General features: G+C 37.4%; 1 long non-coding RNA gene across 1 annotated transcript; it reads right to left on the reverse strand.

Annotated features, from left to right (window-relative positions):
- Positions 1 to 12355: 12355 nt before the first annotated feature.
- LOC116860374 lies at positions 12356 to 24071 on the reverse strand. The gene is made up of 3 exons (XR_004381307.1): positions 24060 to 24071; positions 16650 to 16652; positions 12356 to 12439 (listed from the first exon to the last, which is right to left on the reverse strand). It is a non-coding gene; the product is annotated as an uncharacterized LOC116860374 (long non-coding RNA).
- Positions 24072 to 24938: the final 867 nt, after the last annotated feature.

Below are 24938 nucleotides of genomic sequence, written 5' to 3' on the forward strand. Positions count from 1 at the left end.
AACTTATAATCAGCAAAGTCAGCATCAGATTTGATTCTGGCTTTCTTACCTTCTAGGCATGTTATTTTTATGTGAAAGATCCTTTCTTCTGTCAAATTGTTGTTTCCAGAACAATTTACTCATTTGTTGAAACAAAGAAACAAAATTCGAACTTTAACTTTGGTATCAATGTTGGGGATATAAATACATACCAAGTGCTCCCCTACCTAAAAGCATGAATAGTTTAATAAGTGGAATTCATGCAAATGAATAAATCAAAATGAGATAGTGTATAATGAACACATATCTAAGTACCGTGGAGACATCCAGGAGGATATGATTGTTGCTAACCAGTGGGAGGCAATGCTAGATGCTTAATTTTATAAGTGAAGGGATGGACAGTGTTGCTTCCTTTTCAGCCTTTTTGTGATACTTTAATGTAGATGTGATTTTTTGTTGGTTTTTTTTTTGGGGGGGGGATGTTTTTGTTTGTTTTTAGTGGACAAATAGGCAATTCTTAAGATGGAAGTAACAGGTACTGCCTGAGTAATTATATGGTCCCTGAGGTCTCCATTTGCTTTCATCTGGGCATAACACTTTCTAAAAAGCCTCTGCTGGTGAATCAGTGAAGATAAAATTAAAGCTAATTAACGGAGAGAAATTGGGAGCTGTGTGGGCTGGGTCACTGAGGGTAGGATTACAGATTTTTCAGCTTTTAGGCTCAGCCCCTACCATGGAAGATGGTTGTTGAACTTGTATATATATACCCATACATATTCACTTTTCTAATGAATACTTCATAAAACATGAGGTCATTCGTAATAGTAGCTTTCAAGAAGACCTTTCAGGAAGAATTTCGTTGCTCTTTGACCATCACAAATCAAATGGATCTCTAGCAGAGACCCCAGAGCCTCACGCACAGACTGGAGTCGGAGTTCAGAACAGAGGGTCATTTGAATCTAGGGCATTAGGAGGGGAGATTAAAACACTACAAGAAGGAAAGCCTTGTTCAGATACATCACGTGGGCAGAAAAGGTGGGAGACTATTTATTATACTGATTTATTCACCCACAAGGGAAAACACAAGTTAGAATGGCATTATTTTCATCACACCTTTCCCCTGAGGAGTCCAAGAGACTACCCAGTCTTATGTAACGGACAGCAATCTCTTTATGCTATTTTGCTTTGTTCCTAACCCCTAGCAGATGAGTCATAAAGAATTCCTAAAGAAGACCAGCTTATGCTCTTCTCAGAAACGACCCTCCCACAGATCAAATGAACTCATGAATACTTAAGGACCAGCTTATTTAATTTGTTCCTAACCACATAGTTATCTACTCATTTCTCATCAGGCTAATCTCCTTATTTTACCTCTTAATGCTCCAGCTGTCCAATTCTGAATACTTTTTTTGTCCTATCACTTTTGTGGAGGAAACTGTTCTTCCTTCCTCAAACTTAACCACATCATTTCCATTTTCAATTACTTTCTCAACTTGAGAGGAACAATTCAAACACAAAACAAAGAATCCGGTGGGAGGGGAAGGGGATGAATTCTTGCTCTGCTTTTGTCACCAACTCATAGTACTAACTTGGAATTTTGTTTTGCTTTCTGGGTTTCAGTTTCCTTGTTTACCAATAACAAAGGAAACACTAAATAACATGTCATATTTAAGACATATTCTGGTTAAAACAAGGCTATGATCTTAGCAAACTTTTTTTTTTTAAGATTTTATTTATTTATTTGACAGACAGAGATCACAAGTAGGCAGAGAGGAAGGCAGAGAGAGAGGAAGGGAAGCAGGCTCCCTGCCGAGCAGAGAGCCCGATGCGGGGCTCGATCCCAGGACCCTGGAAACATGACCCGAGCCAAAGGCAGAGGCTTTAACCTGCTGAGCTACCCAGGCACCCCAAAACAAGGCTATGATTTTATTGTCATTATTATTATTATTGAGAGAGAGAAACAAGCATGCATGAGTAGTGGGAGAGGGGCAGAGAGAGAATCCCAAGCAGACCCCTGTTCAGCACAGAGCCTGAGGTGGGGTTCAATCTCACAACCCTGAGATTATGACCTGAGCAGAAATGAAGAGTTGGAGGTTTGACTGTCTCAGTCACCCAGGTGCCCTGATCTTGTATTAAGGGTAGTGGAACCAAATTCCATGTCACATGAGAGACACTAAAGTCATGAAGGAGCCAACTTTCTCATATCTTAAGGTCACTTAGATGTGTCTGCTTTTATACATACATGCATACTTAAATATGTATTTATTGTGCACATGTATACAAATGTGTCTATTTTTCTAAACTATCAATAATAGCATGCTTTCAATGTATCTGTTATTATTTTCCTAACATCTTAATTATTCTATTCCTTATGAACAACAGAAGCGTGTAATAAATGTCAGAAGACCTGCATTCTGTATTCCTCAATACACACAAATTTGTGAGTTTGGACCGGTCAACACAGTCTCATTGGGCCTGTGTTTCATCTCCAAAAAGAAGAAATTGGGGGAAATAATCCCAATTAGGTCTATAATTACATCATGTATACATTAATGAAGATAGAAGAAAATGTTTCTGTGGCGTAACAAATTAAACCCCAAATCTTGTGGCTTAAGCCAACAAACGAACCCACATGAAAAGCCTGATTGCAATTTGAGAGATACTTCATGTTGACTGTCCTCCATGTGGTGTCCCAGCAAACCAAACTGCTTGAATCTTGTCTCTCTGTTATCTTTACACAAAGGACCCCACTTTTCCCAGGCTGGAGGGCCCATCTCAAGCCCCATTGCCTCTGCCTCTCTCAGTTCCTTGTCCAGAACAAAAGTCATGGCCTTACCCAAGGGCAAGCTAGCTAGCTGGATATGTAGTTATTATCACATCCTTGAAAGAGAAGTAGAAAAAAGAACTTAGCATTATTTCCGCTGCAGTGCTTAATTCAAAGAGAGCAAGGAGTGTGTCTGAAGGAAGAGTTTCTTCTGTCTCATCTCTTAAACAGCGTGGCATTTAGAATAGGTTTGTCGCTCAGTGTGTTCTGAAAGAGCAGATTTTCCTTCTTTACCGAATGACATCTGACATTGAGGGGTGGTTCTTAGACTTCTCTTGGTCTTTTAACACATCAAAAAGTTCTGAATTCCCAACCTCATTTCCCTCAGGTTTAATGGTGAGAAATGTGCACTCCTCTGTTGAGGGCTTTGCTGGTGGACTAGGATGGACTAGGACTTAAACATGACCCAGGTGCTGAAACATGGAGGGCTCCTGGGATAGCATCTGGGATAAGAAATAGACATGGAAAAGTGGAGGAAGAGCTAAAGGGGATTAGTCTTTTTTAATAAGAATTTTCATGTTGATTTAGAAGGTTTTGGTATCATATGACTTTTTGTTTGTTTGTTTTTGTTTTGTTTTGGGGGAAGGGATGAGTCTTGGAGAAGAGAAAATTATTATGAAAAAAATCAGACATGAGAGCACAGAAGTCAATTTAGACAGAGCTTGGGGGTGGTACTCAATAGGAAAGACCAGCTTTTTCATTTGTTTTTTATGCACGTAAGGAGAGTTTTGCCTTGATCAAACAGTTTCCGCAGAGGTGCTTGGGTGGTATATTGCTGTCAAGTATATGATGACAGATGACACTCTTAGGTCAAGGCCTTTGGGATGGCAATGTGCGTGGAAGGATTTTTCCAGGGAGATTTGCTTCTGCCCACTAATTGTGGTCATGTATTTTACGGCTTTGGGAATATCAAGGCTACGAGTAGGAGTCCCCGTGCTGCAAGAGGCTGTGTTTGTGTCTGATTCAGCAGAAGCTTTGACCCTGTGGACTTCCCAGGGTGCTTCTGAAGCGACTATCGATAAAATCACTAATGACATTAATTTGCACATTCAATCATGTGTGTTCTTGCCTTATCTTGCATAATCTGTTTACAGTTGCTACTGTTGGTGATCTCTACTTTCTAAAAATCTCTCTGATTTTTAGGTCTCACTTTTTTCTGTTTATCATTTTATCTGACTATTACTTTTTCTCAGTAATTACTAATTTTATTAATTAATTAATTAATAATTTTATCAGTACATACTTTTTCTGTCAACTCTTTAAATATTAACATTATCTGGAATTTTATCCTTGGTCCTTTATGGCTTCTCATTCAACATGTGTTTCTTGGGGGATCTTCTGTACACTAGTGGCATTTAGCCATCGCCAAAACCTTTAAAATAACCTCTGGGTCAATTCAACCACCCAGGGGCTGCACTCACTAGAGAAAATAAGAGAAAAAGCAGTTGGTGCTAATCCACACTGATAGTCTCCAGACTGACCCAGTCCTCCACACTGCTTGGTGTCTTTCTGTTTTCTGTAGACACTGCCCTGTCTTAATCTCCATCAGATCGGTTTTAGATCTTCTGTACCTGTTGACCATTGACCTCATACCTCACTTCACAGGTTTAGAGTAGGAACCATTGGCCAAGATGAGTATCAAGAAGAAGAGGCTAGTCAATGGTGTTAAATGTTGTAGAGAGGACAAAGAAGGTAAGATGTCAGCTAGGGATTTAGAAATAAAGCCATCCTTGGTTATATTAAGATTTTCAACAAAGAAGTTAAAAAAAAAACATATTTCAGTAGGTTATCAAAACTGATGGGGATCACAGAATGGGTCATGATGTTCCCCCAAACTTTTTAACTAAAGGGTTACCATGCAGGGGAAGAGAGAAAGAGAGAGAGACAGTTGGAGGGTCACACGGCATTGACAGAGGGTACTTAAGAGATTAGAAAAAATCAGCATGGTTTAATCCTAATGGGAAAGGAGGCAGTAAAGACAAGAGTTTGAAAACAATTCCTTTGCCCTGGAAACCTCCTGGTTTTCCTCCTGCTTGCCTGGCCATGTGCTCTTGGTCAGAAAGATAGGCACCCATTACTGGGGTAGGTGCCTTTCACTGAATTGCAGCGGCCACTATTTTTCAGACTCTTTGTGGTGAAGGATTAGTTTGAAAAACATTTCTCATTCATTGTATACTTTTGTGAAATGCAATAAAAATGAATGACTTGAAGCATGCAGTTCGATGTTGCAGCATTGTCGAACTGCTGTGCAAGTTTCTAAATGCTTACTTTCAGTTTCTGTACTTACTTCATGGACCAGTTCAAATAATCCCCAGACCATCACTGGTCCATAGCTCATGCTTTCAGTAGCACCGACCTAGAGAACATATATCCCTACGGGGATTAGCAATGTGGAGGATGGTGATAAATTTCATTTTGGACATGGTAATTGGGTAGAGCACAAGATAGATGCCTTAGAGAAAAGTTAAAGAACCCATAAAAGAGCATGCTGTCCATCAACTGTGGAATAGAAAACGAAAATGTGGTCTATCTGTATCATTGGTAAACTATTCAGGAGTAAAGAATGAGTGTAATAAAGCTCAGTGTCCCAAAATTGAAAGATCTCCAAGAATATGTTAAAAAGGTTTAATATGACTTAAAATTATATTTGTATAATTGTAATTATGTTATATATTCGTAAGATACACTGAAGAACTCCAGAAGGATATTCATCTATGAATGGTAGTTATTTTTAGGGAGGAAGGTAGGGTTAACCGGGAGTACAACAGTTTAGATCCACACATGACTTCTTAAAGTTACCTTCGGCATTAGATTTTTTTATAATTTTTTAACAGTATTTATGTATTATTTAGGTAATTAAAAATAATAATTATGAAGTTTTTATATGAAATACAAATATTGCTTTAACAAATGTGGAAATAGAGAAGTTATCAGTAGCTTGTTACACAGTTTATGTTTATAGCAATTATGTAACTAAAAGAGGCAGTTTTAACATACCTATCTGGTCTTGAGGGCTTAATCTGCCTGAAACTCAATGTGCTTATCTGTAAAATGGAGCTGATCTCCCTTCCCTCCAGGGACTGCTGTGAAGATTGACAGATACGATGTAGGGAAAGGCCCTTGCAGAATAGATGCTCCGTAAACAGGAGTTCTCTTTCCCTTCACTGATAAAAAGTGGGCATTTAAAAAAATTCAGCATTTCAAAATTTTACTTTATGTAAATCTTCAGGATTAAATGAAATAGACATCCCAGATAAACTTGCAATTTTTTTCCTCCAAATCCTGGAAAGTCCTTCCAAAGCCCTCAGACCATGTAATCAATTAGGCAAATATTTTTATCTCATCCTCTCAACTGGTTTCATTCAAAATGCACTGAAATATTTTCTTCTTGACCTGTTGTATGGAGAAAAGAACAAACTTGACAGAAAGAGGGCAGTTTTGAAGTTCTTTTTGAATGGTAATGGGCGAAATATATGGTGTGTGGAGAGGTGGGGAGCATCCCACATAATGTATCATATGCAGAACGTACAACAGAGAATTCAATACTGAGCTTCTAAAACCTCAATAGTGCTTACTGTAAGTGATATTTTTGTGGCCTTTTCTTTGCCCAGATATTTGTCATTCTGGAGTTGATTTAGAAAGAGATTCATGGAAAGTCATAATTATTTAAAGAAGGGAACAGGCAAAGTGTTCTTTTGCCATGTCTATAAATCTTTCCTTATGCTCTGCTGAGAACTCTGCTCAGGCTGTCTGATTTAACCATGCAACTGGAGTATATCATAATGTCGGGAGTTGTCAGACCCTCAGAACTCTCCATAATGTGAGATCACAAGCAGAGACAATTTCATTGTAACATTTCTGACTACAAAGTATAAATACCATTCAGTTGGCACTTCGACATCACATCAGGAATTTTTTTTTCCTTCGTTATATTTTAAGTTTGTTGAGGCATTTAAATCTGTAAAGTTAGACAAAGCTAGGATAAGAAAATTAAAATTCATAATAGGATGACAATGTCAGAATAAAAATACATTTTTGAAGGGAAATATAAAAAAGAGAATTTAAAATAAAGATTACAAAGTTATTGAAAAAATGGTGCATGTATTGTCAGTTATGCTTTCGTTGGTTTTCTCCAGAGCACAAAATCATTTCTCAGAACAATTTTAAAATAGTGGATACAAACAATCACTCAAACACAAGATTTAAAAATCTCATTATGAGTCTTAAGAGAATATGTCTTTCTCATGATGAAGTTACCAACTGGGAGTATTTCACAAATTCTTCAGTATGTTCTTCTGCCTCACTGTGTACTGCCATGGTTCCCTTAACAGCCGTTGTTTTTAAAATGGAAAAAATGTGAACGCTTGCATAGACTTAGATATGATAAAGGAGTTTACAGATACTTTCGGTGTGATCATGCATTTCTCATACATGTGCCTTCTTTTGCTATGCAAAAACTGTGGACTCAGCCATTAAAGAAATGAAATATAGAAAGGAAGATGGAGATGTATTATTTTATTTCTAGAAATACTTTACTAAATTCACCTTTGCACTTCCAGGTTAACCTTAACTTCTTGGTTAGTGATTTACAAACAACATCCTAATTTTCCCCTTCAGAATCATTATTTCCTGATTGTCACAAGGAGGGAGATTGTTAGGAGACATCTGCATATATAGATATGTATATGTATATATATGTCCATGCTGAGAAAAGAGAAGCTATTCTCTTGTTCTATTTATGTTGGTAACTCTTTCTCCTCTCTGGAAACCAAACGTGCTTCCTAAACTCTACAGTCCAATCTCTCCTGCCCATGGTGTGTTGGAAATCTGATCTTCATGTCTGAAGTACCTGCGTGGACGATTCACTTGTCCTTGATATACCAAAGCAAATCTCAATGTATTTTTTTATTGATACTTTATTCTTAAATTTTATTTATTTATTTTTAAATATTTTGTTTTTAAGTAATTTCTACACCCAATGTGGGACTCAAAACTATAACCCCAAGATTAAGAGTTACATGGTCTACTAACTGAGCCAGCCAGGTGTCCCTATTTTTTCATTTTTATTTTAAAATTTCAATCCCAGCATAGTTACTATACAGTATTGTATTAGTTTCAGGTGTTCAGTGATTCAACAATTCTGGACTTTACTCGGTGCTCATCACGGTAGGTATACTCTTAATCCCTTTATCTATTTCACCCGTCCCCCACCCACTTCCCCTCTGGTAACCATCAGTTTGTTCTCTGTAGTTAAGGTCTATGTTTTGGTTTGTATCTTTTTTCTTCTTTGTTTGCTTTGTTTCTTAAATTCCACATATGAGTGAAATCATGTGGTATTTGCCTTTTTATGACTGACTTACTTCACTCAGCATTATACATTCCAGATCCCTCTATGTTGTTGCAAATGGCAAGATTTAATCCTTTTCAATGACTGGGTAATATTCGATTGTATGAATTTCCCAGATCTTCTTTATCCATTTATCTATGGATGGGCACTTGGGCAGCTTCCATAATTTGGCTATGATAAATAATGCTGCAATAAACATAGGGGTGCATGTATCTTTTCAAATTAGTGTGTTTATATTCTTTGGGTAAATATATACAGCGTTGGAATTACTGGATCCTCAGGTGATTCTATTTCTAACGTTTGAGGAAATTCCATGCTGTTTTCCACAGTGGCTGCACCAGTTTGCATTCCCACCAACAGTGCACAGTGTTCCTTTTTCTCCATATCCTCACCAACACGTGTTGTTTCTTATGTTTTTATTTTTAGCTTTTCTGACAGTGTGAGGTGTTATCTCATTGTGGTTTTGGTTTGCATTTCCCTGGTGATGAAAGATGTCAAGAGTCTTTGCATGCATCTGTTGGCCATCTGGGTGTCTTCTTTAAAGAAATGTCTGTTCATGTCTTCTGCCCATTTAAAAATTGGATTATTTAGGTTTTTTTTGTTGTTGTTGTTGCTGAGTTGTATAAGTTCTTTATATATTTTGGATACTAAGCCTTTATCTGATATGCCATTTGCAAATATCTTCTCCCATTCAGTAGCTTGTCTTTTAGTTCTGTTGATTTTTTTCTTGGCTGTGCAGAAGCTTTTTATTTTGATGTAGTCCCAATAGTTTACCTTGCCTCAGGAGACACATCTAGAAAAATGTTGCTATGGCTGATGTCAGAAAAATTACTTCCTATTCTCTCTTCTAGGATTTTTATGGCTTCACGTTTCACATTTAGGTCTTCAATCCATTTTGAGTTTATTTTTGTGTATAGTGTAAGAAAGAGACCAGTTTCATTCTTTTGCATGTAGCTGCCCAGTCTTCTCAACACAATTTGTTGAAAAGACTATCTTTTTCCTATTGCATATTCTTCCCTCTTTTGATGAGAATTAATTGGCCATATAATTGTGGGTTTCTTGCTGGGTTCCCTTTTTGGCACCATTGATCTATGTGTCTATTTCTGTGCTGGCACCATATTGTTTTGATTATTACAGTTTTGAGTATATCTTGATATGTAGGATTATTATATCCCCCTTTTTTATTCTTCTTTTTAAAAGATTGCTTTGGCTATTGAGGGTCTTTTGTGGTTCCATACAGATTTTAAAATTATTTGTTTCTAGTTCTGTGAAAAATACATTGGTATTTTGATAGGGGTTGTATTATATCTGTAGATTGCTTTGGGCAGTATGGAAATTTTAATAATATTTGTTCTACTCCGTGAGCATGGAATATCTTTCAATTTATTTGTGTCACCTTCTATTTCTTTCATCAACATTTTATAGTTTTCAGAGTAAAGGTCTTTCACCTCCTTGATTAAGTTTATTCCTAGGTATTTTACTATTTTTGGTGTAATTGAAAATGGGATTGTTTTTTTAATTTCTCTTTCTGCCACGCAAATCTCATTTTACATGGTCAGAGAGAAGTAAGTTTTCTATAGACATAGAACATGTACTATAGCTGGTAAATGAAAAACATCCTTCAGTAAGAAGAAAATCAGACCTTAATATATATTTTGATTATTTGACTTTTTACATAGTTTACTTAAATCAGAGACCACTATAAGCTGTCTTGCTCTTGATGTGTATCCCTGACTTTTGAAATGATGATTTGGTGTATTCTGCTCTATTTGTTTTCTGTTTTAGGATAAAGTCTGGTTAGGGCCAGGAGGGCATGGCACACTGATCTCTCTCCATTAGACTTACTCAAATCTCATCCAAAGATCTCTTCTTTTCTCCCTTTATCCATTTTTTTTCAGGCAATCTCACTCTGACCCATGGCTTTGATTACCATCTCCATGCCTTACAAGCTTTGTCTATTTTTATCTTCAGCCCCAAGCTCTCCTTGAAGCTCCAGGCCAGGTAGGTTCAGTTGCCTATTTGGTATCTCCATGTGGATATCTTAAAGTCATTTTAAATTCTACTCATCCCAAACAGAACTTATTATCATTATCACCTTCTCATCCCAAACAAGAGAGAAGATCTTTTTTTAGCATGGCTGTTTCAAAGGTAAGCAAGACAGAAAGCTGAGTCATTCTTGAAGACACGCTTTTTTCATCTGCCATGTCCAACTGATCCATCATCGGGTGCTGCTGATTTTCCTGTCTGAGTATCTCTCAAACCAACAACTTCACTCTGTTTTCATTGCTGCCATCCTAGTTCAAACTGCCATCATCTTCTCCTGGAGCACTGTGAAAGCCTCTAAAAATCTTCTGCTTTATTACTTTCAAATCTGGCTGCATTACCTGTGCACGGTGCCACTACTGGAAAGATCTTTTTATAAAATGTAACTTCCCATGTCAGTCCCCTATTGAAACAACTACATGGCTCCTCATTAATTTTAGAATAAATACTGACTTTTTTAGAATGGCCTTTTCAACTCTACCATTCTTCCCTCTACCTCCCTCCCCAGCGTCATCTATCGCCACCCATCCTTCCTCAGGGATTTTCAACCTCATCCCTTTTTTAGGAACACCCTCTCCCCACCCCTCAACATATGTACCGTCCCATTACCCCCACCCTTTGTTCAGGTCTGCTCAAACTCCTTACTTCCTCAAGGTTGTCCTGCAGCATACCTTTTTAGGTCAAAGTGCCTCTTACAAACTCTGAGGGCACCGCTGTGCTACCCTTTCCAAGGAAGTGCTTACATTTACATGAGTATTTTATAGACATCTCCCACATTGGATGATAAGCTCCACAAGAGCAGGCACTATGTCTCATTTTATAAATATTTTGTCCCCAACACTAACTACAGTGACAGTACTTAGGCTGGTTTCAGGGTTGATTCAGAGTTGTGTTGTTTTTTGCTAAAGTCCAAAGTCACATGTCTTCATTGGTGATGCTGATTTTCTGCCTCTGTTACTTTAGCATCCTTCATCCCTCTCTGTGTCTTCTGCACTTGTATATATTGTATACATCTGTGAATTGTCCTGCTGGATAATTTTCTTTACGTGGGTAGGAAATGCATCATCATTCTTATTGTTATTGTTATTATTATTATTACTATTAACTTATGATTTGGACTTTGTCTTTTACACCCTGATCAGTTTTTTGGAGGAACACTGATGAATGGGTTACAGTCATCTCTGTTCCGTCATGTGTTCATTTTGCACCTGGTTCTCTAGGCTGTACTTTGTCATCAGCCATCTTCTTCACACAGGTCTCCATGTTCTCTAAGGATCTCAACTCCACTGGTTAACACTTTAAGAGTATTTTATTCTTTTCAACCCAACCGAAGGAGTCTCACTCATGCCCCTGGCCTAATCCTGATGATTACAGCTTCCTGATAATCTTTGACTCTCAGGTTTCACTATTTACCCAAATCTTCTGACCTTCCTCTGGGTCTCAAGGATGCCCTCTGGCTCTGGTTTCCAACCCACAAGGCAGGTAGTTACCTTGCCTCCACAGTTTTAGGAATAAAGGACAAGAGAGAGTTCGGAGCAAGATTACTGAACCCAATGCAATAATACATTTTATTTTCTTTGGTCATTTGCTGTTGCCCTTTCAAAAAAATTGACCACTTTGCTTGACAACAACTGGGAGAGGGACAAAATGGCAACCTTAAATAGCTATAAATTGTAGCTTAACATTAAAATGCCATTATTCTAAGAGGAAAGTCCTTGTCGGTATTTTTAAATCCTCTGGCATTTTGTGCACACTGTGTGTGGATTGCACAAGCATGAAGAGTTGCTCCATTTGTGAAGCAATAGGTCAGATGCTTCATGCAAGCCTTTTTTTTTGCATGATATTCAAGTGGATCTATCTTTTTCATTAGGGCAAAGAAATATCTCTATAAAGAAAAAATGAGAATATAGCTATTGTTTTAACATTTAGAGTCTTCTGAGAAAATCATTTATAATTTGCTTCCAGTGCTTTCATCAGGTAGATGGAAGAAGCTACAACATGTTGTGAACCACCCCGATGTCAGCTGAGTGCAAGATTTATAGGTGACTGTCCTGACATTCAATAGCATGTTCCAAACAGAGTATGGAAAGAAGGGGGATGCTCAGTAGAGGAACACAAAGTTAATTACATACACAACAAATTTTGAGTTCAAAAATACTAAAATAATCTGCTCCACATACTTCGTTTTAAAAAGGAAGAAAAGTAGATGCGGAGAAATCATGGGGCTTGCTCAGCCTTCTCCAGAACTAGCTTTGGAAGCCTCTTGTTGCTTTTTTCCATTTGCTGCATCTTCCATGCTAGAGTGGAAAGTTGATGCTGACTTATCTATTACTACTGGAGAGATCATTCCAAGAGCCTTCTTTTAAACACCAGAATAGTGCTTTGAATGGAAAGTTGGCATTGGTAGTGCGAAAAAAAAAAAAAAGAAAGACTGGAAGCCAGCTCTTCTCCGACGATTCTCTGCAGACAGTATCAGCATCATCTGGAAGAAGCTTGTTAGAAATGCAGAACCTCAGGCTTCACTCAGACCTCTTGAACCGTAATCGTCATTTTAACATTTACGCATTTTAATCTCTGAAAAGCATATCTTGGGAATCCTTGATCTAGAGCAGTGCTTCTCAAACCTTAACATGTATCAGAATCACCTGGAAGACTTGTTAAAGCAAGATTGCTGGGACTCAGCCCCAGAGCTTTTTCTCAGCTGGTCTGTGGGGCCAGAGAATTTGCAAGCTCCCAGGGGACGCTGATGCTATTGACCTGGGGCTACACTCTGACAACCCCTGGTCACAACAGTTGTTCTCAGCTCTGGTCTCATGTCAAATTCCACTGGGTAGTTTTCAGAAAGTACCAAGACCAAGGCCTCATTCTCTGGTAATTGGTTTTGCATGAGGCCCTAATATCCCTCATGCTCCTAATATGCAGTTGGGATCAGGAACCACTCTCTAGAAGATGAAAGAAGCCTCTGTATTTTTTGTGATTAGCATGAGATCGTCTTCCTAGCTGCTTCAGAAGAATGCCTCTGTTCACACAGACCTTGGGATGCACCTGGGCCAGAGCTGTGCTGTGGTCAAGAATCTATCAGAACCGATTCCAAGCTCAGATCTGCTACTTCCTGGCTATGTGGCCTCGGGCAAGTTAACTTATCTCTGAGCTTTAGAACAGTATCCATAGATGGAAATAGCAATTTTAATCACTACAGTCTATTGTTGGAAATGACAAATAAAATATCAGATCACCTGATCATATTAGGAACTCGATAGTTTGTAAGTGTGGGTAATTCACTGATTTTTTTTCTGTATGAGACATGAGTATAAAATATTTCCTAAGTCACACCATTAATTTTCCCAAACCTAAAAGATTTTGTATTCCTACCTTAAAGCCATACCGAATGAGTGAAATTCAGTGTCAGGTATTAAGTCCTAAAGAGGCTCAAATGGGAAGTGTGGCTTTCAATATACAGTGTACTGCCTTCACCATCATTATTTGGAATCTGTTTAACATGTGTAATGTCCATTCAGTACCCAAGACACTCATGCCTTCAGTGAATGATTTATTTTATGGTGCTATAGTTGGTTTACTATTGATAACTCCTAAGGATTCTAAGTCTCTCCCAGTAGGTATGTGGTCAAGGTCAACGACAGATGTATGAACCAACTAACCAAACATTTCCTTGCTTAGTTAAGGCACACATTAAATGTTTTGTATGGAAAGCTCTATAATTTCTGTAGTACCAAATGTTCAGGTGTGCAGCAAATGTTTTAAGAAAATACTTAGGCAGTCCATTTGATGTTAAACAATAAGAATTCATCACTCTTGTTCTTATGCAAATCTAAGTATATGTTCCCAGAGTATGAGGGCTTGGGGACACTAGTCTACCACCCACAGTCCCAAATGAGGAATCAGGATGACTTGACAGAAGTGAGTCACTTAGCTTTTCTCAGAAACAGAGGAGAAGACATGTTTTCCTCCACATGCAATTTTTAAAATTTATTCCTTTTGTTATATTATTATGTTGACACACTCTTGAGTTGACCAAGCTTCCATCATATTTGTAAGATCCTATTTTTAATATGGTGACAAGACACTTCTGTAATAAAGTGGTAATTTCGTTAGCTGTAAGAGGACCAACAATGATTACAAGGAATATACTTCAAATTACAGTTCTTAAGTCTATGGGTACCTAATAATACCCCCCCAAGATTTTATTTATTTATTTATTTATTTGACAGAGAGAGAGAGAGAGAGCACAAGCAGGGGGAGAGACAGAGGGAGAGGAAGAAGCAGGCTCCCAGCTGAGCAGGGAGCCCGATGTGGGACTTGATCCAGATCCCTGAGATCATGACCTGAACCAACGGCAGATGCTTAATGGACTGAGCCACCCAGGCGCCCCAGGGAAACTAATAATTCTTGTATGTGTGTATGTGTGCCCATGTGACTTGGTTATATGTTTCTCTGCAACTGTTTATTTATATATTTGTGTATGTTAGCATGTCTGGGTGTGTGTATCTCTGAGTGTTCGTGTGACTGGGCATCTGTGTTTCTGGGTATGTGTGTACGTGTGAAATATATGTGTATGAGAATGGCTGAGCACCTGTGTGCGTGTGAGTGTGCAGGTATATGTATCCAAATGGGAGAAGGAAGCATCCTTCCTCCATACTCCCTGCGGTATGGATTGTGCTCCTCAGTAATGAGCCACAGCCTCACCAACTGTTCATCCCACTGTCTGGGCTAATAGTCTGTCACATTTATGACTGCATACTGTTCAAACTGAGAAATTTCCCCCTTTACCTAGAGTATTTTTGGTATCAAAGACTCTTTAGTCACTTGTAGACTTAACATTCTTTAAAAATAAAACCTTTATTTCTTTTCTGAGTGCTGCAATGTAGTCTCTTTTGGTGCTAAATGAAAAAACTGAGTTTGGAAGAAAGATGTACCAAAAAGAGAAATGTTATGATACTCACAGGATGACTTACTAAAGCTGTTTTGAATTGCATTAGATACTATTTTATTCTGCTCCAAGTGTGAAAATTTAGAAGCTCGTGTTTACTCATTTAGAAAAAAAATCACAGAAGCTAAGTGTTGGAAGAAACTGCAGAGCTCCCCTTTATCCCCCTGGACCCCAGTTCCTTTCTTTTCTAAAATGAAAGGGTTGATGTTACTTTTCAGATGTCATCCCTCTTATTTGCTATCCCCCAATCACAGTATATGATTTTCTTTCTTTTCATTTTTGAATAGCCTGGACAGTCAGACCTGCCTGATACGGGATGTGTTTTTTGTTCTGGATCTCAAAATAAAATATTAGCACACTACTCAACTTTCTTGAAACATGATTATAAATTCATTGCTATAAAATCATTTAGAAAGGCAAACTAACAGCATGCCTGATACTCCAGAAAGGCATTTAGTTATCTAAGTACTAAAATATTGCTTATTTAGAGTCTAGAACTGAAACATGGAAAAGGTCTTTTTTGTAGGCAGAAGAATTGTTCTTTTATAAAAGATGACAGTTTGCAGAATTCCATGTCAGAGGCATCAATAACAAACCTATTGACACCATCAAGTAAAATATGCATATCAAAATTCTTCAAGTGAACCAAATGAACACATGTTTAAGTTGATAATTCGAGTCAGTTATTCCCATGTTTTCATTTAATACCAATTTTATACCCATGTCCTCATCTAATGCTTAGCCTCGGGGAAAAATCCACCCTTTCTTTAAAGCTTATTTTATATTTTAGGGGCACTTGGGTGACTCAGTCAGTTGTGCATCTGACTCTTGGTTTTGGCTCAGGTCATGATCTCAGAGTTGTGATCAAGCCCCGTGTGGGGCTCCGCCCTCAGCACAGAGTCTGCTTCTCCCTCTCCTTCTGCTCCTCCTATTTGCGTGCTCTCTCTCTTTCAAGTAAATGAATAAAATATTTAAAAAAAGAAAAAGCCCGAATTTTAGGGGAGCCTGAGTGTTTCAGTTGGTTAAGCACCTGCTTTCAGCTCAGGTCATGATCCCAGGGTTCTGGGATCAAACCCTGCCTCAGTCTCTCTGCTCAGCGGGGATCCTGCTTCTCCCTCTGCCCCATCCCTCGAATGTGCTCTCTCACTCACTCTCTCTATCTCAAATAAATAAATAAAATCTTTAAAACAAATAAAAAAACCTTATTTTGTATTAATGCCTGATATATTTTAATTATAGTTGATGTGTATTCATTATTCACTTATGTCAACATCATAACAACATTGAGTTTATGAGGTGGACTGGAGATAAGTTGGTCCCCACTTGTACACAAATAGGTGATTTTGTGTTGCATTTATATTCTCAAGAAATATGATATTTCTGTCTGGAAGAAAAAAACATATTGAAGAAATGGATAAAAACAGAGTGCTGGATTGACAACCGAAAGATAACAAATAAATAAAAATAGAAAACAGGTGGCAAGATATACCAAAACATTTCCCTGAAACACTCTTCCTCTACTCACTCACATTGCTTATATTTTGTGAGGGTAGTAGTTTTTGACACCAGTGATAATAGTCGTTGTAGAAATTGACAAGCCATTAAAAAAAACATAAAAAACATTTTTAGCTTGTGGGCTATACAAAAACAGGGGGTAGGCTGGATTAATAGTTCATTAAGGAAGGAGAATGTCAAAATTCTCTCCTACATAAGCCATACAATTGATGTTTTATAAAAATTAAACAGGTTAAAACAGACTTCTTAAAAATTAAAACATCATTTCTCTTTTCTCTTAACACCATTGCTACTTTCCATTAATGGTACTATCTTTAAATTTCCCACAGGAAATTTCCATTGTTTTAACTCAGACTCAATGAGATCCAAAGGAAAGATGGACACAGAGCTAATAATAGTAGCGATGTAAATGACACTAGTAAGAATGGTAGAGCATGATAAAAAAATGGGATTTACTGTCAATACTTTAAAATTTGATCCTCTGATATGAGATTTCTTTGATGTTATATAAGAAACTGATGGAATTTAAAAAGTTTCAGAAGAGATAGTAATCATTTAACAGTCAATCTTCTAAAACTGCTTGAAAACCTTATCTAGAGATTGAGATTAGAGATATTGGTGGCAGAATGATATATTTGCACCTGGAAATTCTTGTGCACCACATCAGCTGGGGCAAAGAAGTACATTCTCTTCAGGATTGGAACATATGGGAAGCAAAGACAGTCTTGGCCCATATTTTTCTGTGTTTTTATCTTTGAAGGAACAAAACTTAACAATATTTTTCTCCATTGGCATTTATGGAATTATGTAGTTTGTCTTAATTAAGGAAATGAAAAGGAACTCGATATTTTTGTGTGAATCCATGTAGGTGGTAAAATATATAAACAAGACAGGAAAAGATGATACACAAGAAAAACACAGGCTTTTCAAGCAAATTGGAAGCAATAAAACATCATATGTCATCATTTTTTGGTGGAAAGTGATGTGCCAAGTTACTTGGATTTTTTAAAAGTCAGCCATCAACTCATGAACCAGTGTCTGCAAGCAGGTGTTGGCTAAAGCCTTGGTGCCGCTTGGTGTGTTCAGGGAAGTGGAGACTGATAACGGCTCTTCAAAAAGAAAGTAGGTCTCTAATATAAAAAAATGATTTCTTTCCTCAAATCGTACTTGTCATCTTGTGTTACATGAGATGATGAAACAGAATGTTAACTGTGTAATGAGACAGGGATGCTAAAATGTAAAGAGAATACGCTTTTTCAGCTTAGCTATGTAGATATGTGCCATGGTTTCAGACACGGGTAGCCATTCTGAAATGATGGCAAGATTTCTTTAATGCAAATCTGCAGCTTGTGAGTTAGAATAATGGAGAAGTTAAACAAGTTTTTTTTTTTTTTAAGATTTTATTTATTTATTTGAAAGAGAGAGACAGAGATAGAATACAAGCAGTGGGGAGGAGGCAGAGGCAGAGGGAGAAGCAGACCTCTGCTCAGTAGGGAGCCTGATGGGGTCCTCTATGCAGGGCCCCATCTCAGGACCCCAGGATCATGACCTGAGCTGAAGGCAGACACTTAACCAACTGAGCCACCCTAGGTGCCCCAGAAGTTAAACAAGTTTAAAAACTTTTCAAACCCCACCACCCTCAATCTCCCTAATAATACCTTATTCTATCTTTTTTTTTTTTTTTAAGATTTTTTATTTATTTATTTGACAGAGAGATCACAAGCAGGCAGAGAGGCAGGCAGAGAGAGAGGAAGAAGCAGGCTCCCTGCTGAGCAGAGAGCCCGATGCGGGGCTCGATCCCAGGACTCCGAGATCATGACCCGAGCCGAAGGCAGCGGCTTAACCCACTGAGCCACCCAGGCGCCCCCAATACCTTATTCTATCTTAAAAAAATATTTGTTTATTTATTTATTTATTTATTTGATGTGCGAGAGAGAGAGAGAGAGAGAGAGAGCAAGAGTGAGAGAGTGGCTGAGGGAGTGGCAGAAGTAGGCTTCCTGCTGGGATATGGGGTTCTACCCCAGGACCCTGGGATCATGACTTGAGACCAAGACTGTGCCACCCAGGTGCCCCTATACTTCGTTATTTTAAACAGAGATGAGAGATTGTTGGTAATACCCAGCAACTCTGCACTTGCTGCTTTTTTGCCATCTCTACTGTCCAGGGCCTCTTGCTGATGTGAGCACCCAAACTTTTAGTTTGCTGAAGATTAAAATACTGTATGTGGTTCTTTTGACACTGGTGCATTTGGATAAGTTTCTAGGCCTTCATTAACGTCATTGTAGTTTATTTCTCAAAAGGGAATATAATACAGATATTTACAGAGTAAATAGTATATTTTATTTATTTTGGTGACAATGAATATACATTTCAACTCAGGGTGAGAAAAATTAACAAGAAAAATGTAGCTGTTAACAGAAAAGTAAAAGAATGTTAGAAATGTACAGACATGAATCACTGGTGAAATCACATTATATTTTTAATAGGATTTGTACTTATTTTGTGCAGTTGAATCATTATGGGTTCACTCCTTGATTTTTTTTTAAATTTTTTTTAAAGATTTTATTTATTTATTTGACACTCAGAGATCACAAGTAGGCAGAGAGGCAGGCAGAGAGAGAGGAGGAAGCAGGCTCCCCGCGGAGCAGAGATCCCGATGTGGGGCTTGATCCCAGGACCCTGGGATCATGACCTGAGCCAAAGGCAGAGGCTTTAACCCACTGAGCCACTCAGGCACCCCACTCCTTGATTTTTTAAAACTATTTCAACACACTCCACAATTGAATCACCAACATCATTCAATCTAAAACACTTCAGGCTGGCTCAAACCTAAATGATTCCAGAAAGATAATCACTTTATTAAAACTTTTGTCCAGAAAAGGAGTCTCACAGACTCCTTTGGGTTACTTTCTCATCTTTCTGAAACAATTGGTCCTGGGAATCTGTCTTTGAGACTGCCATCACCTGCTGGGCTTTGTCCCAGATTGTTTGCAGATCAACAATCATAGAAGGAAAGAGAAGGGAGGAAAGTGAGAAGGGAGGAGGAGGCAAGGGTGGGGAGGAAAAGGGAAGTGGATTGGGAGGAGGAATGAAGAGGAGGGAGGGAAGAAGGTAGAGGAAACAGGGAAGTAGCAGGAGTGGTCAGAGACAAGTCAGAGCTGTGATACTGCTGAGTAACAGTTACCCCATCCTTGGGCAAGGCTGCTGCGTCTTTATGATCATTCTGTTTACTATACACAAAACTAATAGTTTTTATTGAAAACCATATACTATATATATTCCAGACTCTATGCTATATTTATTTTAATGCTATGTATTGTAATAATATATTGTATACTATTACATATATTATACTAATTCTATATACTGTATAATAATTGTTTTATTCTATATACTATATTATTATAAACTATATAGTATTATATTATATATATTACATACACTATATTGTAAGATAGTATATATATCCTATAATATACTCATAGTTTATGCTGTGTAGTTATATATAGCTTATGCTACATGTTTTACTTTATAATTTACACCAGTCTCTAGATACTGCTTTTCCCAGGAGAAAGGTTTATAGCTGGGGGAGGCAGTGCTCTTCAGTACAGGGCATTTTCCAAAAGTCTTCTAGAGAGGACTGACAGCTAAGGACAGTTCTACCAGCTGGGGGCATATTATCTGAGGTTCTGAAGGGAATATGGCCCCTCCACTATAGCTTTAAAATGAGGAAGATTATTTTAAGTTCTAACCTAGTTTACTCCTATTAAAATAATTTGCATTTTTGAATGTGGGAGTACCGAGTAGCTACTTTTCATTGTACAGACTACATATTTCAATCATGATGCAGAAAGAGTTTACTAGTATAACTGAAAGCCAGATAAACAATCCCAGTGCACTCTTTTCTAAGCTTTGAAAGCATTTCTCTTGTGTTTCCTTGAATACATTGGTTAAATCTGGAACAAAGTATTGATTTTGTATAGCATTGTGGCAGATATTATACCAAGAAGACACACTATGAAACAATGCTTGGAAGACACTGTTAAAATTTTAACTATCTGGAGAAGGCTAGCTATTCAGGAGCACAGTATTTTTTCATTTCATGGTGAACTGTGGGCAAAAAATGTGTAAGCACATTTTGGGAGCATAAAGTAGGATCGCAGGTTACATACTAAATTTGAAGACAGGCACTATACATTTGGGGAAGAATAGAAAAATTAATTTATTTTACTTGTATAAAGAAAATCATTTGGTGATGTAAGAAGTGATGAGATGGGCGGGTACATCAGTTCTCTATGGGACTGTGAAAACTCAGTGCCCTCCATCAAGTGGCCAAGGGACAAGGGACACTTCATAGGCGTCAAATGAAGCAAGGGTGTTCGTTGACACTTCCATTCATGAGACTTTGAGAAATCACTGCTTCAACCCCCGATTGTTTCCCCTAACCACAGTGTAAATCACATCATGAGGATTTCAAGTCAATTCTGTGATGGAGACATAGTTTATGTGCGTGTGTGTGTGTGTGTGACTAATTTGATAGACCCATGTGGATATATATGAGTTTGAATAAAATAAAGTCTTAAAAATAGTTAATTCTGATAAATTGGGGAAATATTTCGAAGATTTTATTTATTTATTTGCGGGGGGGACAGACAGCAGTGGTGAGGGGGTAGAAGGGGAGGACCTAGGAGGGGGAAAGAATCTCTGCTCTGAGGGAGAAGCCCTCCTGGGGAGCTTGATCCCACAACCTTAAGATCAGGACCTGACCCAAAACTAAGAGTTAGATGCTTAACCAACTGAGCCATTCAGGAGCCCCATGGGAAAAATATTTCAGATTTCAGGACACTTTAGATATCCTGGGATACATATGACCTTCAAAGTCTGAGAAATATTAAACTAAAATATCAAACTTCAGTTTTAAGGAACACAGGAAAGTTTTTCCTTATTCATATTTTCAACTAATGTGAAGGAGCTACCCTGTGTGTTACAAGTTCATGACACCAACCATTCCTTAAAAGGCCAATGTTTTCAGGGGACCCTCCGGTAGCAGAGATGGGTAAGCCAGAATTATAAAAGACGATTCATCAAGTTATGGGGAGTTTTATTGGAAAGAAATAAAAGAGGTCCTAAATCTGGTTAGATGAATAAATGCCCTTTAAAAATGCCTTCAAAAAGACTAGACAGCAAGTAATAGCTTAAAGGTACAGCAGTAGTATAGTTTGCTGCTCACTGAACTTGCTCCGTGATTTATTTTATTTTTTTTCCAGTGTGAGATAAGAAAATGAGGCTTTTGTAAGGACTTGTAGAGGTTACACTTTCCAGTCTTCTGCCTCTAGAATAGTCTGATAGTATCCGGGTAAGACCTTCTCTCATTCTCTAGGCAGAGATAAAATTGCTAAACTTTTATAGAAAGGTTGCCTTCTAAATAATACTTCCGGCCAAGATTGCAAGTTCCATAAATCTTTTTGCAAAAGTGTGAGCTGCTCCTTTCCCAGCTGCTGGAATTGCCTATGCCCAGTGGTGGCAAGCATTTTTAACCCAATGTTTTCTGCATCTTTGTCTTTGATTATTTTATTTATTTTAAGTACATAAACAAAGATCCAAGTGGAAGAAATGCAATCACTTTTTAAGGTCATTTTGTGCCCACATGGCTAATAAACAATATGATTTCTGTGATCATAAATTAATACTAAAACTATTACTGGTTCTGCCTCTGGACCCATATATTACAGAACATACAGAATCTTCCTTCCTATCTTTATATTTCTGTGTAAATAAGCAGAATGGTTAAAAGTTTATGTTTGAAAAATTTTGAAATTTCTCTTTTTCTTTTATTGTCCAGTCTTTGACTAACCTCAGATCTTAGAATCTGAGAAGTTGGAATGAATCATTAGATTTTCAGTTGACTTGGACAGAAGAAAGGACCCAATTGTACATTTTTCTTTGCAAGATTTTAAATAAATCACATCTGCTGTCTAAACCATAGATGATTTAATTTTTTAACACGTGCTTCCAACCTTTAATTTTCTGCAAAGCAGCCACATCAATTATTAATTCATCTATATTTCCTCAAAGCGAGTCAGACTTAAGATCCTTCATCAATATTTAAGACGAATGCTACAAAATAAACAAAAACTTTTACTTAACTTTTAATTCCAAGTTTGAGAACCAATGATTTTAAAAGCAACAAAAAGCAAGACAAACATGATAAAGAATCCAGAGAAGTAAAAAAAAAAAAAAAAAATGTAGATACTAAAAGAACAAGGAGGCCAGACTTCTGCCAAGCCCTCATTGTCTGGGTTTTACAATGTGAATCTCATTTACTGCATATTTAACTAATGGAATAAATGGATGTGGCCAAATTTAACTCAGGCCTGACTCATGATAGCGCTTAATTTCTGATAGCTCACTTTTTCTCTTGCTTTCTCTCTCACATACACATTATCACACATGTTATATTATACTCTCTCTGCCATTCATACTGACAAAGTTACTGAAGGAATAAATACCCGGGTGTATAAAAATAGCTGGCATGTGATTAAAATAAGAATGGCTCTCACTTTCCTTTCTCGCTCTCATTAGTAAAAGTTTTGAGATAGATGTTGTTATGGGTTGGATTATGTCTTCCCACCCCCACAAGTCTTAGCCTCTGGATGTTCCTGTGAATGTGACTTTATTGGAAAATAAGAGTTTTTACAGATCTGACATGTGTAGATGAGGCCCTATTGTATTAGAATGGCCTCGAATGCAATGTGACCACTTTCCTTATAGGAAGAGTAGAAGACCGTAAAGAGACACAGAGGGAGAATGCCACATGACATCAGAGAAGGGCATCTGATTGATGCATCGGTAAGCCAATGAATGTCTTGGATTGTGTGCAACCAAAGAAACTAAGGAAGGGCATCAAATGCATCCTTCCCCAGAGCCTTCAGAGAACATGTGTGTGGCCCAGCTGACCCCTTGATTTTAGACTTCCAGCCTCCAGAATGTCAGAAAATGAACTTAGAGAATTTATAGGATTTTTAAGCCACCCAGTCTGTGACCCTTTGTTACAGCAGACCTAGGGAACTATTATACAGATTATAAACACATTAATTTTTTTTCTTTTTTTAAAAAAATTGTGAAATAAAACATACGTACCAAGCATAGAAGGTATGCGCAGTTTAACAAGTAATTATAAGGCAAACATTCATCTGACCACTATCCAGAGCATTAATTAATATATAACTGCATTCCAAAAACTCTCCATGATTCCCTTCCTTACTATAGCCTCCCCCATTCTCCCAGGATCACTGCCCCCCGACTATCCTTTGTTCCATCACCTCTGTAATCATATTGTAATAAATGTGCTTTAATGTTTATGATGATCGATGTCCTTTGAATAAGGATATATTTAGATGAACCAAAATGTTAAAAATGAATTTTAGAACTCTACATAGATAAATTCACAAGTTACTGGTAAATAGAAATTTAAACCAATACACTGTAAAGTCATATTTTAAATAGCCAGACTCATTATCCATGCATTCATTGACCACTCAGTATTATTGGGGACATACTGAGTGAACTTTGCTTTTTAAGAATTTTCTAGAACAGAGATTAAAAATGTCAATAATCCTACTTTAACAAAATGTGTAATTTAAAGTAAAACTAAATTATTTTATAGTCACACTTGTTATACACATACGCACATTGAGAATTTGTGAGATTAAGTAATATTCTTTGTAATAGAGGACTGATCAATGCAATGGATTTTGCCAATTTATAGATTAAATTGATTTATGAACACATGAGTACATTGTTTGAGAGAATTTTTAATTTTTACACTTTACAAAATCACTAGGTTTATTTAGATGTGTTTAGTTACTGAACTTGCCCAGTCTATGTATACAAATTCCTTTTGGTATCTCTGAGTATATTTACTACTAATAGAAGGTAAACAAATCTTTGTTTTGATTTTTAGACTGCTTACTGTACTATGTATTTAGGCATTACGAAGTTCTATAAGTGAGGAAGTAAAGGGATTCAAAGTGGTTTCCTGCATTTAGTACTAAAATGTTTGTCAATAGAATCTGTCAAATGTTTTGAGTGCACTGGAACACAAGTGTTCTCTGCTTTCTGAGAAGCTCATTGTTCCCAAAAGAAAATAATGGGTTAGCTAAAGATTATATACTAAAAGGAGGTATTCTATAGTCCAGGAATATTTAAAGTTCATTCTACAGTTCAGTTAAGAAGGTGGTGAACTCTACCTAGAAAGAAAGAGATTGGTTCATACAGAAATG

This window comes from Lontra canadensis, unplaced genomic scaffold (assembly GCF_010015895.1).
Source record: "Lontra canadensis isolate GAN:19392208 unplaced genomic scaffold, GSC_riverotter_1.0 scaffold175, whole genome shotgun sequence".
NCBI lineage: Eukaryota > Metazoa > Chordata > Mammalia > Carnivora > Mustelidae > Lontra > Lontra canadensis.